At 40.4% G+C, this 16,032-nt stretch overlaps 1 long non-coding RNA gene across 1 annotated transcript; it reads right to left on the bottom strand.

Moving 5' to 3' along the window:
• Positions 1 to 218: 218 nt before the first annotated feature.
• On the bottom strand, positions 219 to 1,927 carry LOC124877138. The gene is made up of 3 exons (XR_007040449.1): positions 935 to 1,927; positions 646 to 851; positions 219 to 576 (listed from the first exon to the last, which is right to left on the bottom strand). It is a non-coding gene; the product is annotated as an uncharacterized LOC124877138 (long non-coding RNA).
• Positions 1,928 to 16,032: the final 14,105 nt, after the last annotated feature.

Here is a 16,032-nt window from a genome sequence, read left to right as displayed (position 1 = left end):
TTTATGTCTGTTTGCCAGCAAAGAGACATTAGCGCGCTTTCCTCCCCTATCCGGTCCCTCTGGAAGGCCGTGTGGAAGAGGGCGGATGTAGCAACAGCTGTGCTTTTATTTGGTTAGTGGCATCACAGGAAGTCCGCAGTTATCCCGTTTCCTGGCTGTGCCGGAAGAAGGTTAATGCACTTTATTTTGAAAGTTCCAGAAAAGTCTGTACCGGAGTTTAATGTTGAAATCCATGGCTGTGGGTCCCAACATCACCAAATGTACAATTCTGAACTTGTACAATCTAAAAGGGCACACGTAAGTGCCCACTGTTGAGGGTACAATAGCAGTACCTTTGAGGGTACCGCCCCAGTGACAAACTCTTCAACTCTTGGTTTGTCAAGCTCAGACCAAGTTCTTTTGAATGAAGTTTAAAAACCCATTTGTTTAGAGTTGCCTTTGACTATTCAATGTTTACACTATTTGTCATCGTTTTTAAGGCCGATTTGACCCACACTCAAACAGAGAAACGTTTAAAGAATTTATTAACAATTTGTGAAATGTACAAGAAGCGAAGTTTCCAGGAAGCCTGTCTGACTGGAAGGGAAAACAACAAGGTGAGTTCAGATTGGGATACAGACTTGCTAATTCTGTGGTTAGGCTTACTATTCGGGTGGGGCGATCTGCCAGGGGGGAGATGGTTGTGGGTCTGGGACAGTGAGGTAGTGCTGATCCCGTTGGGGCTTCTTGATGATCCAGGATCCAGGAGGAACCGTAGGAGGGTGGACAGGGTTCGCTAGACCAGACAGAGAGGTAACCAGGGTAGCCCGCTGCATGGAATTAATCCATAGTCCATACTGTGGTCAGAGGTGCTTAAGACAAGGTAAACAGACTGTTAGTAAAAATCCTCATAAAACAATCACAAGATACAAGGTATATGACCAGGGAGTACTACCACGAAGGGCAAAAACACTCAGGCGCAGAAGTGCAGGTGAGCCGCCCTCATATAGTCCTCTGAACTGATGAGTCATTGAAGAACACCTGTCACACCTTCGGTCCTCCAGCTCCGCGGCCCCTAGAGGTGGAAAAAGGAAGCAGCAGGCACGGAGACAACCAGACTTTGACACTATTAACTAAAACATACATTTTAGTCTATAGTACAACTTTTCTTTCCTTGCCTTTATTGTTTTTTTTTTTTCATGATTTCATGATGTGAAGCAGTTTGAATTGTCTTGTTACTGAAATGTGCTAATAAATTTGCCTTGCCCTAACGATTTCCAACGTTTTGTTGGAAAAGTTGCTTCTGGCCACTGTCTGCTGCTTTGGCATTTGATAACTTAGTTGTGTTATTTTGCATTGAACAAGTGCCTCTTAAATATATAACAGACACGAAAAGCATAAATTCATGTTACTTAAATACTTAGCTAACATTTATTGTAGTTCAGACAGTTCTTCGCAATGTGTGTATTGCATACAGTAATACTGCTTTTAAAACAGATTTGTAATATGTAGCATAGCCCTACTTTGTAAGATGGAATGCCAATATTCATTGATCAGTTCGTCCCAAGACTCTCAAGCATAGAAAGAATCCTTTTGACTAAATGGCCAGTTTTTTTGGTCTCTAAAGTATCCTTGTACAATGTCAGAGATATGCTTCAGAGAGCAGATGGGTCTCTCAATTTAGATGTTAAACTAAATACAGTGCCTAAATGGAAAAGCCCACATTTGTATTGTTTACACTACATGTCACTATCCCACCTAAATGGTTTAGAGACCATTAACAAGTGTAGTACATTTTCTTTATGTGTTAATATTTGTCAGGTATTTTATTGTGTGCAGGTTAGAGCTTATTAGAGATTAGCCTGTGAAATGACACAGCAAGGTGCAACCTTTATTTCCCCTCACACACCCTCTTAGCCCTCCACCCTCCCTCTTCTTTACCTTCCAGACTGACACAGTGCATCTCTTTTATCCAAAAGGTTTCAAAGGTTCTCTTCTCCCTGAATACAAAACACTACTGCCTCTTGAACTTTGATGGTGGCTAAAAAGGAAAAGAAAGCCAGAAACACCTCTGTCTGGAGACATCATAGACAGGGTTCAGGTGTAGTTCACTTGAACTCCATCCATATTCAAAGGGTTTTGCCTCCTTTCTTTCTAGGAGGAGAGGAGAGAGAGAGCCCTGAGGTAGAGGTTCGTAAACACATGACAGATCTGTTCATGGACAGTGGAAATGGGCAGCCAAGAGGGCTCAATCGGAAAAAGCTAGCTAAAGGCCCCAACAACCCCCGCAAAATCATTTAAATAATTAATTAATTGTCTTCTTTAATTCTAAAAGACAAATATCAAAGTAAGCAGATGACAAAAGAAACATGGATGGACTTTCTTTTTGGCAGTTCTTGGTTTGAGAGAAAAAGTCTTTCAGGAAAGGATGGCGGGTCTTAGAATAAGCCATTGATTACTGTTTTCCACATACTTTAATCAGCCTGTACTGACAATTTACCACTGCCAGAAAAGGACTCCCCATTGTCTTGGAGATAGAAAACACAAGAGTTTAGGGGGTCCATATGCTACACTAATTGTTTATTGACCGTTCACAGCAAGGAGGAAGATAATTAGGGTCATTAACTAGTGTAACTAAGCAGACACAAGTTGTCAATTCCAGATCCCACCAGGCTCATTCACTCTATTGTACGAAGCTGAGTGGGATAACTGGTGCCTTTCCATGGGAAAACAGCTGGAGAAAGCACTTCTTCTTTGTTTTCATTATTCTGCTTCTCCTCTGTTCTTCCCCCTCCTCTTCATTCCATTTTTGTTTATTTTTCCTCCTACAGAGAGGTTCATATACATCCCCTCATCGGCCAACATGCAATCCCTTTTTGACCCTTTGTTGGTGTGAAGGCAAAAATACAAGTAGATCCATAGAAAATTTACATGTATTAGGGGCAGTTACAGTTATGGCTCAAATTTTAAATGCTAATGCAATTTGTTTGCATAAAAGAAGAAACTATCATATGCATAAAACACAAATAATTATTTGCATAATAAATAAAACAAAAGAGCATCAGCTTAAATACACTTTGCTAAGCTTTCTCTGGTGTTTGAAATCCCAGAACTGCTCCGATTCATTGGTAGCCTTGATAGATAGTCAAGGTAACAGTTTCCACTGTAGTCTTTTACCTCCCTCCCCTGTTTTACAAGAGAACAAACAGAGAAATTAAACGTTTAGTCTACCTCCAAATCAAGAAGTAAACAATGCTGTAAAAACCAACTGATAGCTATTGGAGAAATTAAATTAATCAAACATTTAAAGTAGCTCTTATGTGTCCCTCTTTTCACTTGTCTTTGTCCACCAACTTCTACTTCAAAGATTATGAGAAATAAATGTACAGGCTCACACTTATTAAAACACAGGGCAAATTTGGATTTTCTCCGTTGGAATTTATATTAAGCAGGTGTCAAGGAGGTGTTGAAAGGGTCCAAGGGAAGCCGACTTCTGCAAAGATGCCCCTGGGTCCTAAGACTCATGATTGTGTGGGCAAAACCATCAGTTACTCCCAGATGTTATCAGGTCCACTGCAGCAGTTATACCTCAGTTATACCTCAGGGGACGGACACACAGCTAGGGAAGACATTAGGACAAGGAATTTCGACCACAACCAGAATAAAAAGGCTAAATGTGTGCAAGTGAGGCTAAACATTTGGTGGAGTAAAAGAGCATAAAAGATTAACTGTAACATGAGTGTGTACACGTGTTACTCCAGGTTATCTATCCTGTTTTGTTTAGTCCCATAAAATTTAAAAAAGTAATACTTAATCTTTTTAAAATTTTGTGAAACAGCCATAAACTTCAATGTATTTTTTTGGGATTTAAATGATGGACCAACATAAAGTAATGCATAATTGTGTAGTGAAACGCATATTATCAACGTTTTTTATTTTATATTTTAATAAAAATCTGAAAAGGGTATAGTGTGCATTTCTGTTCAGCCCCACTGAGTATTTACTTTGTATGAACACCTCTGGCTACAAGTACGGTTCTTTTGGGGTATGATTCTACCAGCTTTGCCCATCTGCTGACTGAATTGTTTACTTAATTTTCTTTGCAAAAAGCTTAAACTCAGCCAGATTGAAACTCAGCCATATTGTTTACTCTATAAACAGTAATTTGCAAGTGTTGCCAGAGAGTTTTAGTTGGATCAATGGTTGGATGAGTAAAACTATTTTGACCTAAATCATTCCATTGTAGCTCTGGCTGAATTTTAAGGGTTGTTGTCTTGCTGGAAAGCAAACCTTAGTATGTGTCCTACACTAAGTCTCTTATGGTCACTAACAGTTTTTGTTTTTTTTCAGAATTGCCTTGTATTTAACTCCCTTAATTTTTCCATTACCCCAGACCACCATTCCCACAGCATGATGCTACAACGACGTGTCACTGTATGAATGATGTGCTGTTTTATAAAAATTTTTTTACCACACGTAGCACTTTGCAATTAGGTAAAAAGCTCAACTTTGGTCTCATCTGACCAAAACACCTTCTTCGACATGCTTGCTATGTTTCCTACATGTCTGGCAAATCCTTGCAGGCCTTCTTTGAACAATGTTCTTCTACCACAGTTCTAGATATTTAGAGTACACAGTTGTCATGTCAACAGATTCTACCACCTGAGCTGTAAGTCTCTGCAGCTCATCCACAGTTACCATTGCACGACTGTTTGCTTCTCTGATTAATGCTCTCTTGGTCCAGTCTGTCAGTTTAGCATTTTAATGGTAGGCTTGCTCTTGTGTCATTTTCTGATGATGGATTGAACAGTGCTTGTGAGATGATCAAACATTAGATTAACCCTGATTTAAACTTCTATATAACTTCATAACTGGTCTATCGTATAAAATTTCAATAAAATACACTGAAAAAAATAGGGATGTTTTAGTAATGAACAAAATGTTTAAATATGGAAATAAACTTTAATAGTTGGACAATCCCAGACCTTCTTTCTTGTGTTCAGGACCATATTAACACTGGATTTAATTAAAGGCAACGGATAATTAGTGGAAAATAGGTCCTTTATTAGGAACTGACAACAGGAACCTTGGCCATGAGGCATGAACTCCCATGTCAAAACTGCTTATTTTGGGTGCAACTTGGACATGACAGAGCCTCAAGGAGAAAGACCAGTGGTTAGCCTGCTACAACCTTAAATATCACCCCAGACCTTGCCTACAATGACAGACATGAAAAGATGCTACAACATCCATAGTCACCAATGATCAATAATGTTATACTTCCCCTCCCCATAAATATATGAATTTGTTCAAAAGTCTGATAATACATAAATATAAAAAAAGAAATAGATACAGTACAGACCAAAAGCTTGGACACACCTTCACAGTCAGAGTTGTCCTTATTTTCATTACTATAAATATTGTAGCTTCACAGTGAAGGCATCAAAACTATGAAGTAACACATGTGGAATTATATACTGAACAAAAAAGTGTGAAACAACTGAAAATATGTCTTATATTCTAGGTTCTTCAAAGTAGCCACCTTTTGCTTTGATTACTGCCACGCACACTCTTGGCATTCTGTTGATGAGCTTCAAGAGGTAGTCACCTGAAATGGTTTTCACTTCACAGGTGTGCCCTGTCAGGTTTAATAAGTGGGGTTGGGACCATCAGTTGTGTTGTGCAGGAGGTGGATACACTACACAGCTGATAGTCCTACTGAATAGACTGTTAGCTGCTTTTTTCTTGACATAATACAAATTCTAAGTAAAGAAAAATGAGTGGCCATCATTACTTTAAGAAATGAAGGTAAGTCAGTCCCAACAATTGGGAAAACTTTGAAAGTGTCCCCAAGTGCAGTCGCAAAAACCATCAAGCGCTACAAAGAAACTGGCTCACATTAGGACCGCCCCAGGAAAGGAAGACCAAGAGTCACCTCTGCTGTGGACGATAAGTTCATCCGAGTCACCAGCCTCAGAAATCGCAGGTTAACAGCAGCTCAGATTAGAGAACACGTCAATGCCACACAGAGTTCTTACAGCAGACATATCTCTAGAACAACTGTTAAGAGGAGACTGCGTGAATCAGGCTTCATGGCAAAATAGTTGCTAAGAAACCACTGCTGAGGACAGGCAACAAGCAGAAGAGACTTGTTTAGGCTAAAGAACACAAGGAATGGACATTAGACCAGTGGAAATCTGTGCTTTGGTATGAAGAGTCCAAGTTTGAGATATTTGGTTCCAACCACCGTGTCTTTGTGCGGGGCAGAAGAGGTGAACGGATGGACTCTACATGCATGGTTCCCACCGTGAAGCATGGAGGAGGAGGTGTGACGGTGTGGGGGTGCTTTGCTGGTGACACTGTTAGGGATTTATTCAAAATTGAAGGCATACTGAACCAGCATGGCTACCACAGCATCTTGCAGTGGCATGCTATTCCATCCGGTTTGCGTTTAGTTGGACCATCATTTCTTTTTCAACACACCTCCAGGCTGTGTAAGGGCCCTTTGACCAAGAAGGAGAGTGATGGGGTGCAGCACCAAATGACCTGGCCTCCACAGTCACCAGACCTCAACCCAATCGAGATGGTTTGGGGTGAGCTGGACCGCAGAGTGAAGGCAAAAGGGCCAACAAGTGCTAAGCATCTCTCGGACTTCCTTCAAGACTGTTGGAAAACCATTTCACCTGACTACCTCTTGAAGCTCATCAACAGAATGCCAAGAGTGTGCGGAGCAGTAATCAAAGCAAAAGGTGGCTACTTTGAAGAACCTAGAATATAAGACATATTTTCAGTTGTTTCACACTTTTTTGTTCAGTATATAATTCCACATGTGTTAATTCATAGTTTTGATGCTTTCATTGTGAAACTACAATATTCATAGTCATGAAAATAAAGAAAACTCTGAATGAGAAGGTGTGTCCAAGCTTTTGATCTGTACTGTACATACAATTGATATTTACTCAGAATTTACATCCGAACTGCATCAAACTTATATGTAACATTATGATACTTTATAAGTTAATCTAAATGTATCTAACAGCATTGGAGCTGACAGTCTTTTGTAACTGCATTTACCCTGTTGTTTCATGTATTTCCTAATTTCTTAAATAATGCTTCCTTATTCATGGCAGTCTTTTTCATCCATAATGGATCAATACCATATTTGATTTTGTTTGCTGTGTGCCAAGTGTCAATGTGCACAAGTCAAAGGGAAGCAGCCCTTTGTTTCATCCTATTAATAAACACTAAAGCATTTAATATTTCATTTCCTCCACCAAAGGGCCTCTGAGACGTCACTGTGTTTAACACCCGGTGTATGTGAAAGTTTGAGCACTTTCTCTCCCTCTCTTTCTTTTTCCCAATCTGCTTTTTCTGTCTTCTGGGTTTGTTTGCAACCAAAGCGTCTGCACAGGACTGTGTTTCTGTAACTTATTTAAAAGAGAGGTTCGTTCTCTTGAAAGCAAATCTACCCGCAGGACCGACCAAGTCTTTGACTCCACTCTGTGCATTTCTATTAATAAATTAGCTATTCTGTCACAATCTGAAGGAAAGTTTCAATTATTCACAAATTGCAGCGCATAATTCCATCAACCACATTTTAGGCAGGGCTATGAATATTTCTTTTGCCATTTTACTATGGGTAATTAAAGCAGTACATCTTTTTATGAGGCACATAACACTAACTCTTTGGCTCCTGTTACAACAAAAAAAGGAAAACAATACAACTCTTCTGTTATGGTGTAGCCAGCATTAATCAACAGCTCCAGGTATGAATATGCATGCAAGGGTTTAGTTAACATCTCTTATTGGAATATAAATCACCCAGTTATTGGCAATCTTTCAGCTGTGGAGGACAGAAGCAGGCAGCCAAGAGCATGAGGGTAAGGGAAAGGAGCAGAAACATATTGAAAGGCTGAGGATGGAAGAGAGAAGTTAGGGTGTGAGTGTTTAGAAGACAAAGGATTTTGAGTTTTGTGTCTGTTTGCTACTTGCACGCCTGATAAAGATACAGGTGGGGAGATCAGTTTACCACGGTGACGGTGTCCTCTGGTTCTCTTACACTCAATTTGGGGATACTGTATTAATTTGGAGAAACATGCTCAGCATCTCGGTATCTATGTGCCTGACACATTTTTCTTTCTCTCCCTCCAGATGAAGACTCAGTGTGCTCACAGCTCCTCTTCCATATGTCTCAACTGAGACAAAACTGCCTCATAGGGTTTTTCCTTTTTTTTTTTTACAGTATTTTTCACCAGTCACACAGTTTGCCCATGGTCGCTGCAGCAGCCCAATTAACAGGAAGCCCATAGCTCCCCTAGGTCAGATAAATACATCCCTCTACCTCCTTTCTTTTGCTCTTTCTTTCCTTCTCTTCAACTATCTCTCTTTCTCTCCGTCTCTCACACACCACAGACTAAACCCTCTAACTGGGCTCTCCGCTGCCTCTTCTGACCTTTTTAAACTTTACAAAGATAACAGCTGCTCAACATCCACTTACACTGACATGTACAATACCAACAACAATACCGTACCAAACAATAATTGGCTGAATGGGTGTTTATGTGGATGTGAACAGCCAGGGTCAAATCACTCTCATAATAGAAACCTGTAAGTTCAAATCCAACATAATATGAGCAATATATTTAACTGAATATAACACAGATGTTTGTACAAAAAAAACCTTTCATATATGTTTTGCCTTACTTATTTATTTATACCCCATAAACGTTTTTCACATTTCTTAATGTTGCAAACTTTAATTTTCTATGCATTCTTTTGAGATTTTATATGGTAGACCAACAATAAGTTGCACATGTTTGTGATATGGAGTTAAAAGGATACATGGTTCTCCACTTTTTTTTGCAAAACAAATTTGAAAAGATCAACAAAAAGAAAGGATCAAACAATAAGTTTGTGGTTGAAAAGTAACAAAACGTGAACAGTCCAAAGGGTCTGAATCATTTTACAAGATATTGTATTCATGGCTACCTGGTATATTGGTTTCAAACAGTCAAGCAGTGTGTGACCGAAAACATCCTGACTTGGTAGTAGACAATGAGACAGAGAGAGAGCAGAGGCCGAGAAAACAGGACGACTTCTAAGGCCACAAACACATCAATCAACCTCCTGCCCATCCTCCCAGTGTCTCCTCTTCCAATCTCAGGTCCTCTTTCTCCATCTCAAATACACACACACAATCACACAGCAGCTCGGCTGTCTCAATTAACCCGTGGTTAATCTTGGACATCCCGTAGCAACTTCTAAAAGGGATCTGGGTAGAACGGGAGATGGTATCTGCCAGGAAGATTACAGTGCGACAGGAAGATCAAAGAGGGCCGGACTTTGGGCCCCAGCGACTAGCGGTAATTAAATAAAGTATGTCTGTTTAAACTTCATTAGCAGCTGGGCGTTTGCTCCACCAGAGTGGGCACAACTCAACCATCCTTAATTAAAAGATAATCCATGGGATCACCCCTAATCTCCTTCCAAAATATGCATTCCTCTCCACCCATGACGAAGGTTTTTCAGTCCCTGCCACCACTCCAGTGCAATCTGGTGGGCGGAGGTGAGTGTAAAAGCTGCCAACAGTCTGAACAGCAGCCAGGCGAGTAGGTTGCTCCTAACTCCCCTCTCCCAACCCCCCGACCTGGAGAGGGGTAGAGATGGGAAAAACCTGCCCCCGATAACATCAATTTAGCATGCTATTATCTCCAATGGTGGAAAACTACACTCTGGCAAAGTCTGACATAAATCTTGGAGGGCTGGGGGGGCATTGAATATGCATGAGCTGAAACAGATATGACACTGCTGGCACATTAATATTCTTGTCACTGGAGGTTTTCAAACTTTCAAGTCGATGACTTGTGCGAATCCAGTCTGGAGTTTCCATAAAACAGGGCAAAAGAATATTATACATAATTAAAGACCTACAAGCTTCTGAACTCTGAGGGCGAAAAGGGAGAAAGAGAAAAATGTGTTACAGATGATTCCATAGAATTTAGACGAATCCACAGTTGGAATAAGGCTAAAAGGATACAACTCCATGAATCAAATACATTTGCCATCCACATCAGTTTCTTGATATCCAGGGCTAAGGAGCCCTTACTCGACAGCTTTGCGTTTCAAAGAAAAGTGTGCATGGGAGAGTTGCTGCCACAAAATAAATACAAAAAACTAAGCTATTTTAAAAATGGGAAAACATACAATTTAGCTGTGATGCAGTGATAGATTTGTGGCTTATTTCAGATCACCATTTGGTTTTCAAAATGCTTTGACCTGCCTATATGAGTTTGAGGTAAAACCATTTTTTCTTTGAGAGCTATAATAAAACAGCTATCAAATGTACTTCTTCATAGTTTTCCTGCTGTGAGTAATCTTTTTTTTTCTATTTTAGAAGCAGAGGGGATATCAAGCCACATGTGTACAGAGCATCTGCCATAAAACAAAGTGCTAAGAATAGACAGACAGACAGATCAATCAGGTACAAAACAGTGAAAACTTTAAAGGTTTGAAATTGTGAAGAAGCTAAATGAGCAGAACCCACCAAAGGGTAGCCCCCCTGGGGCAAACTGAATAGACAGCTGACATTTTTCTGTAGAAAACAGTTTCATTTTAAATACACCATTTGTGCTTCCCTTGACTTAATTTGTACACACTTAACTGACACTAAACATAGCTGACTTTTAGTCTTCTTTCACAAACAAATTCTTATACAAAAATAGTTATCAGTCTAACCTGTTTGAGCATACATATGGTGCATTCACTGATCAGAAAATAAAATATTTTTTAAATTTTGTACATGTCAGTTACTAGTCAGGGTCAATCAAACTAAAAACCAACTGAATTTGGCCACCAACCGCTTTCTCTGTATGTCTCTGTATAGGACTTGTAAAAAGAAGCTTATAGCTTAGTTATAGCTCAGTTCTGCAAATAATCAACTATTAATGTGCATGTTGATATAATTATATGGTTACAGACTTTCTGAGCTAAAATAACTCATAATTTAAAAACAGTACTTCAATCACATCTGAAAAGAAACGTCTGGACTTTCATTGTGAATTTTTTATATTTGCTGTCTTTTTTCTACCAAATGAAGTACTCACATCAAATGTTGTTTCTTTCAAACTGTCGCTAACTGTGTAATCAAGGGGTCATCTTTGATTAATTTTTCTCCATAATTCTTACAGTGCGGAAGACTGACTGTTCTTGCACTCTGTTTATATTTATGTCTGTACTGGGCCCACAGCAATCCAAAATCGTGCATTTCGCCTTGCTTTTTTGCAATATATTTACTTGCCCCCTGTCAACTTTTGCTCTGTCACCCCTTCACAAAACCACGTGAAAAGCACAAACCAGCTGCCCCTGAGCATGTCCTCACTTCAGTTCACATATAAGAAGAGAAACTGTATAACCCTACTTTATTGATTTCAGATGTCTGACCAGTTTCCAAACATGTTGTTGCTTTCTTTTAATGCTAGTTTAGCCATTGGGGAAAATGAGACCAGAACTATATTGTTCACAGATCAGACATCCTTCAAGATTAGATCCAAGTTGTGCAAATGCTCAGTTTTTACTAGTAAGAGGGAAAGAGAGATAGAATGGCCTGTTATATTGCTGTGGTTTGCAAGCTGAGCAGAAAGGCTGAAAGGCCTCGTTGCAATGCAGCAAGGTAGGCCACAGTCTGTCTAGTTTACCAAACAGTCAGACTAAGATAAGACAAATCAAAAAACAAAAGCACCACAAACACTATCTATGGAAAGTGTGTCTAAGACAACATCTCTTAAGCCTATACTCTTTTAACATTGTACACCATTTATACACAGCACAGTGCATTTAAGGATGAATTAAACTCGAGCTTGTGGCAGATTTGACATACTCGAATTGACAGTGTGACTGGATGGTGCGGTTATGCTGGTTATGGCACAGGGTTGTCTGAGGACTTCTGGAAGAAAAGAGTTATGAAAGAAAATGGGAAGGCCAAGGCCACAAGGAAAAGAAAAAAAAGTATGTGGATTGCATTGTAAATGCTATAAATCACACACAATATTTACATAGACAGAGCTGATCCACAATATATAACTATTATTTAGTGTATCATGCTATATGAATTTTATTCCTTGTCAATAGGCTTTCGTACTAAAAGGAAATAGAAGCGTACATGTTGTGCATGGTACAATAACCATATTGTATTAATGTGCATAGAGGTAAACATTATCTTAAATTGTGGTGGTTGATGAAATTGCAAGCTAATATAAAAAACAAATCTAAATGTAAGCAAATTCAGTGGCACTGATATTGCATAGGCATCGATAAATCAGCTGATGATCAGATTTGGATGATCTTAGACTTGATTGTCCAGTAGTAAACAAAAAATTCACTGGTTAGAAATAATTTTTCTGATCAATTAAATCATCATATCTATATGCTAATAGGCTGGGCTAAGGACAACAATCTCGACAACTGTAGAAAGAAGACTCAACATTTGTTATTTTCAGTGCACTGGCAATTAGCCCGCCAGTGACAAAGAAATTAAATATTTTATTTTCCGATCGGTGAAGGCACCTCTCCCACATACTAACTGGTCACACTGACAATATTTTTTTATATGAAAGGTGTTACTGAAGGAAACAAAAAACACTCAGTTTTTTTAGTATTATTGAGGTTGTAAATCAGAGGAAGCACAAAATTCTTAAAAAGCTACTTGAAAAGAAAACTGTATTTTCCATGAAGACATATCAGATGTTCATTCAGGCTTCCAAACAGTGAGGGACAACATTAGGAAATAACAGGAAGGCTAACCATATCAAAATAAGGTTGTCATGCTTTATCTATATGAAAAGTTCAATTGTAGCTGTTATGAATCATGCTGGATTTCAAAATGTTAGCATCCTGTTGAAAGTCTGACAGTTAATGTAAGGGTCTCTTCAAGGATTACTAATAAAGACTACTGCTTAGGTACATACTAATTTTATTAATTGCTAACATACAATGTCAAATGTAGTATAAAATAAATGAAAAATTGAGTACATAAAAGTCAATCTGAAATTTTCCTTCTGAAATGTAAAGTAAAAAAAACATCTGTAGCCAGAAATCGGCCACATAATCAGTGATTGGTTCATCTCTAACTGATATTAAACCACTTTTCAATTGGGTTCTGTAAATAAATAAACTTCCCATACAGTATATAACCTCAGAATTTATAGATACCGTCCAATGATCACAGCTGACAGCGTCTCCTGTTTCCCTCCATGAGGAAATAATATACTGACCTCTTCTTTCTAATACACAGTAGCAACAGCAATGACTGCAATCATGAGGTTACCTTGGTCACTGTAGCTGTGGTGGCAACAGCACAAACACAAATAGCAGAAAAGGAGAAGGGAGTGTAAAAGAAAAGTCGTGGGAGAGAAACAGATTAGAACCACATCATTGTTAAGACATATTTTATAAATTGATCCAGCTCACATAACAAAGCCAGGGGAGCAGACACAGCCTGACCTTCACCATCTATTTAAGCAGACTAACAATAAATAAATAAAACCTTGCTCTTTTGACAGCTGCTATCCGTATGCCTGAGAAAGCAGCACCCAGGCCAAACCCCTCTACACCAATTTTTCTTTGCTCCCTCCCTTCGCCCCTCCTCCCTCTCCTCTTCCTACGTCGTTTGTGTGGTGTATCTGTGAAACTTCAGGTTATTCATCATTCTCCAATATATATACCTCCACTGCTCTCTCGCTCTCACTCAACCCTTCTTTCCTGCAACAAATTAATTTTGCCCTTGACAGGGTCCAACCTTTGCTATGGCACTGGACACCTTGTGTACACCTCCTACTGTGACACTGGGTGAATGACATTTAAAATCTGCCCATTCCAAACCATACACAGCTTTAGATAGAAGACCTAGTCCAGTAGAGAGGCGAAGATGAGGAGAAGGGAAAGTAGTGAAAGAGGGGAGAGAGTTAAGAGTTGTGCAAGGACAGCACAGCCTTGTCAGCCCATTACAACTGACTGTGGGTTTAATGCCGCCTCTTTCCTGAAGGTGTTTTTCAGCTCCAGCTGATAAAAAGCCCCTGGGCAAGGTGCTTAGGTCAGGCCTTCAAACACAAGGGGTAATCCATCCCGCCTCTCCGGCTCTTGCCTGGCCGATGCCGCCACTCTCATTTCCTCCTTCGTTGCCTTAATTTGGCAGCAAGGCTAGATCCTGTTGGTGTCAGCGAGCTTAGTGAATGGGCAAATGTCATGGAGTTGCAGTGGCAGGGGGGAATTGTCAAGTACCTTGTATCGTATATGGCAGCTGCACAGGAAGATAATAGATTAATTTCATGAGTGTCTGAGGCCCTAGAGGACAATTGCTTTTTCTTTCACCCATCCCATTCTTGTAGGATTGTCGTCTCAGACTAATACACACGTTTAATGCACACACTGTAAGCACATTTTCCCCTAAATACACACTGCAACATTTATGGTTTCTTTCGTTTCCAACTGAATTTATTTGGAGGAACATATTTCCAAGATGTTATAATGTAAAGACATTTGAGTCACTGAAAGCTATATAGAGAGGAAATAAAACTCTAAGAAGTGTGCAGTTTTGAGAAAGCATTTTTATTTAGAAGAGAGGTGGAAATCAAAACAAATTTTTTGCAATTTACAACTTTTTCTTTTTAAGTTGTTCACATGAACACTAACCTCAAAGACAGGTTCACTGTGGACAATTTTGTGCAAAAACATTTAAATGTGTATTTTCATGAGTGCCATTAACTTTTTGGCACTCTATTTTTATGACTAACATGAAGTATGCATGTTAGTCCCCCCCCCCTCCTTGAACTGCCACCTTAACGTGGTGGAGGGGTTTGAGTGCTCAAATGATCTTAGAGGCTATGCTGTCTGGGGCTTAAATGCCCCTGGTAGGGTCTCCCATGGCAAAAAGGCTCTGGGTGACGGGATTGGGTGGAATAGCCTTCCTGATCTGAATCGGAGTGGTGTTTCATTATTGGACTTCTGTGCTAGTCACAGATTGTCCATAATGAACTCCTTGTTCAACCATAAATGTGTTCAGCAGTACACTTGGCTGATAGGATACCCTGGGTCGATAATCGACTTTGTTGTCGTGTCTGCAGACCTTCAGCTGCATGTTTTGGACACTCGTGTGAAGAGAGGGTCTGAGCTGTCCACTGATCACCACCTGGTGGTGAGTTGGTTCCACTGGAAGAGGAGAAAGCCAAACAGACTTGGCAGGGTCAAGCGTATAGTGAGGGTCTGCTGAGAACATCTGGCAGAACCCTTGTCCAGGGATATATTCACCGCCCACTTCCGGAAGAGCTTTGACCAGATTCCGGGAGAGGTTGAGACATAGAGTCTGAGTGGACTATGCTCTCCGCATCTATTGTTGATGCTGCCACCCGTAGCTGTGGCCGTAAGGTCTGTGGTGCCGCCGCAGCAATCCCCGAACCCAGTGGTGGACACTGGCAGTAAGGGATGCTGACAAGCTGAAGAAGGAGTCCTATCAGCTTTGGTTGGCTTGTGGGCGGCTGATGGGTACTGTGAAGCCAAGCGTGCAGTGGCCAGGGCTGTGGCAGTGGCAAAAACTCGGGCCTGGGAGGAGTTTGGTGAGGCCATGGAGAAGGACTTCCGGTTGGCCTCGAAGTGATTCTGGCAAACCATCCGGCGCCTCAGGAAGGAGAAGCAGTGCTTTGCCAACACTGTTTACAGTGGGGGTGGGGAGCTGCTGACCTTGATTGGGAAAATTATCGGGCGGTGGGAGGAGTACTTTGAGGATCTCCTCAATCCTGCCATCACGCATTCTCTGGTGGAAGCAGAGGCTGGGGACTCTTTCATCACCCAGGCTGAAGTCACTGATGTGGAGAAGAAGCTCCTCAGTGACAGGGCATTGGGGGTGGATGAGATGCACCTTGAGTACCTAAAGTCTTTGGATTGTTGGGCTGTCATGGTTGACACACCTCTTTAACATTGTGTGGTGGTCGGGGACAGTGCCTCTGGACAGGCAGACCGGGGTGGTGTTCCCCCTTCATAAGAAGGGTCACCGGAGGGTTTGTT

This window comes from Girardinichthys multiradiatus, chromosome 12, assembly GCF_021462225.1.
Source record: "Girardinichthys multiradiatus isolate DD_20200921_A chromosome 12, DD_fGirMul_XY1, whole genome shotgun sequence".
Classification (NCBI taxonomy): Eukaryota; Metazoa; Chordata; class Actinopteri; order Cyprinodontiformes; family Goodeidae; genus Girardinichthys; species Girardinichthys multiradiatus.
This window is presented reverse-complemented; position numbering and strand designations above follow the sequence as displayed.